This window comes from Myotis lucifugus, unplaced genomic scaffold (genome assembly GCF_000147115.1).
Source record: "Myotis lucifugus unplaced genomic scaffold, Myoluc2.0 scaffold_7069, whole genome shotgun sequence".
Classification (NCBI taxonomy): domain Eukaryota; kingdom Metazoa; phylum Chordata; class Mammalia; order Chiroptera; family Vespertilionidae; genus Myotis; species Myotis lucifugus.
The window spans coordinates 4179-7470 of record NW_005878117.1 but is presented as its reverse complement, the minus strand read 5'-3'; the positions used below and the strand labels follow the sequence as shown (position 1 = coordinate 7470).

Here is a 3292-nt window from a genome sequence, read left to right as displayed (position 1 = left end):
TTATGTATTTTCCAAGTATTTTTCATACTGCAAACGTTGCTATGATAAACATTTTTGTGAGCAGAATTGCTATAGTGAATATTCTTGTGACATCGTTTGCCACAAGAAAATAAATGTTATAATTTTTCTTGGAGAAGGTATGGGTGTCTTCAATATAAATTTCTAAAGGAAGAATTGCTTTCGGGAGAGCGCGGGAGGCGGGGGAGAGCAGTGGGCCCCTACGCTCGTTTTCTGTGTAGCTGTGACCGGTTGAGGCGGCGCGGTGGCATAGGGACGACGACCTCGCGCGATTGGTGAGTCCATATAATCCAAGAAAATGGAAACAGAACAGCCAGAGGAAACCTTCCCCAACGCCGAAACCAACGGTGAATTTGGTGAACGCCCTGAAGAAGATATGGAAGAGGAGCAAGCTTTTCAAAGATCTAGGAACACTGATGAGATGGTTGAATTACACATTCTGCTTCGGAGCAAGAATGCTGGGGCAGTGATTGGAAAAGGAGGCAAGAATATATTAAGGCTCTGCGTATAGACTACAATGCCAGTGTTTCAGTCCCAGACAGCAGTGGCCCCGAGCGCATATTGAATATCAGTGCTGATACTGAAACAATTGGAGAAATTCTGAAGAAAATCATCTCTACCTTGCTTGGAAGAGGGCCTGCAGTTGCCTTCACCCACTGCAACCAGCCAGCTCCCGCTGGAATCTGATGCTGTGGAATGCTTAAATGACCAACACTATAAAGGAAACCACTTTGCGAATTGAGACTGTTGATTCATCAGAGTCTGGCAGGAGGGATTATTGGGGTCAAAGGTGCTAAAATCAAAGAACTTCGAGAGGACACTCAGACAACAATCAAGCTTTTCCAGGAATGCTGTCCTCATTCCACTGACAGAGTCGTTCCTATTGGAGGAAAACCTGATAGGGTTGTAGAGTGCATAAAGATCATCCTTGATCTTATATCAGAGTCGCCCATCAAAGGACGTGCACAGCCTTATGATCCCAACTTTTATGATGAAACTTATGATTATGGTGGCTCTACAATGATGTTTGATGACCGCCGTGGCTGTCCTGTGGGATTTCCCATGTGGGGAAGAGGTGGTTTTGACAGAATGCCTCCTGGTCGGGGTGGGCGCCCCATGCCTCCATCTAGAAGAGATTGTGATGATATGAGCCCTCGCGAGGCCCTCCTCCCCCTCCTCCTGGACGAGGTGGCCAGGGTGGTAGCAGAGCTCGCAATCTTCCTCTTCCTCCACTACCACCACCTAGAGGAGGGTATCTAATGGCCTATGACAGGAGAGGAAGACCTGGAGATCGTTATGATGGCATGGTTGGTTTCAGTGCTAATGAAACTTGGGACTCTGCAATAGATACATGGAGCCCCTCAGAATGGCAGATGGCTTATGAACCACAGGGTGGCTCTGGATATGATTATTCCTATGCAGGGGGTCGTGGCTCATATGGTGATCCTGGTGGACCTATTATTACAACACAAGTAACTATTCCCAAAGATTTGGCTGGATCTATAATTGGCAAAGGTGGTCAGAGGCTTAAACAAATTCGTCATGAGTCAGGAGCTTCGATCAAAATTGATGAGCCTTTAGAAGGGTCCGAAGATCGGATCATTACCATTACAGGAACACAGGACCAGATACAGAATGCACAGTATTTGCTGCAGAACAGTGTGAAGCAGCAGGGGGGAGGGTGACAGGGAAGAAAAGTAATACTAGTCCATATGTCCCTGGCATCTATTCAGAGCAGTGTGCAGAATGTAATGCTCTTTTGTAAGAAATGTTTTATGATTTTAAAAATAAATTTAGTGAACCTACTTTTGGTGGTCATTTTTTTTAAGATGGTCATTTTTCAAATGGCTGAATTCCCCAACCTACCCCCAACTAAACACTAAGTTTGACTTTCAGCTCCTCTGTTGGACTTGGATTTGGGGAAAAAAATAATCTTTGCAAATTCAGTTCTGGTGATTTCTGGATGGTTTGAATGTCCATTGCTTGGGAAGAAATTCCATCATACCCCACTCATGCTTATAATAAGCTGGGGGTTTTGTTTTTGTAAATGCTTGCCCCTACTTTGCAACAGTTTCCTATGTTAGTAATTGTGAAGAACCAAGGTGGGGAGAAGTACTAAAAATTAAGTAATGGTATAAATGTATACCAGAAGCCTGATAGCAAGTTTTATTGATTCGGAGTAATATTTGGTTATGGAAGTGACTGGTGCTAAATAAATTCTGGTTATTTTTCATTAGATAATTTCTTATCAACAAATTTAAACTGTCAGCCTGCTTAGTGTCTATTAGTTAAACTTTGTAAAATATATATACTTGTTTTTCCATAGTATGCAAAATGAAAGAAAAAGATGTACCATTTCTTTGTTATATGTTGGATTATGTAGGAAATGTTTGTGAACAAGTCAAAAAAAAGAAAAAAAGGGAAAAAAGTTCCTGTGGATATTTTGTGTAGTATCTTGACGTTTGTATTAATAATAGTTAAGTTCACTCCCGAATAAAATTCCCATAATGTTAAAAAATAAAAAAGAATTGCTTTCAAAGGGTAATTCCATGCATTAGTTAGTTTTGTATAGCAATTTAAGACCATCATTCATTATTATTCACCAGATGACACCCTGGCTTAGTGGTAGATGACACCCTAGGCAGTCCTGTTGGTCTTGGTGGTCTTGGTGGGGCTCTCCCACATGTCTGAGAATTAACTAATTCTTGGCTGGTCTATATAACCTCAGCATTTCTCCTAGAATATTCTCCTGGGTGTGTTCTCATGGCAAGACAGAGCTCAATGAGAGGAAGCGGAAACATGCAAGCATTTCTTCATGTCTCTTGTGTCAAGTTTGCTACTATCCCATTGGCCAAAGCAAGCTATGTGGCCAAGTCCAGACGCGTGGGAGCATTAGCAGAGCTGGGAAAAATTAGGATCATTTGTGCAAGCAATTTCCACACATATTTAGATTGCCAAATTGCCTTCCTACAGGACTTAACTATTTTTTTTTATGCCACTATAAACGGTTTATAAGAGGATTTTGGCAACAAAATTCAGTCTCCCACTGTGAAAGATTAGCAGCACGGCACCACTTACTTCCATGACCCTTGTCTCTTTCTTTTGACTTCTGCTCTTATTTTCTAGGACTACGGACTAAGTAAGTTTATTATGTTCATTGCTTTTCCTTTTGTATCATTTTTCTTAAAGAGTTATAACATTTACATTCTTTTTTATAACTTTAATTTTTAACTTTAATTAAAGCAACTTTAATAGTCCTTTTTTTTGCCTTGGC

At 41.2% G+C, this 3292-nt stretch overlaps 1 pseudogene; it reads left to right on the top strand.

Annotated features, from left to right (window-relative positions):
• Positions 1-301: 301 nt before the first annotated feature.
• Positions 302-1703, top strand: LOC102420977 (annotated as a pseudogene).
• The last annotated feature ends 1589 nt before the right edge of the window (positions 1704-3292 follow it).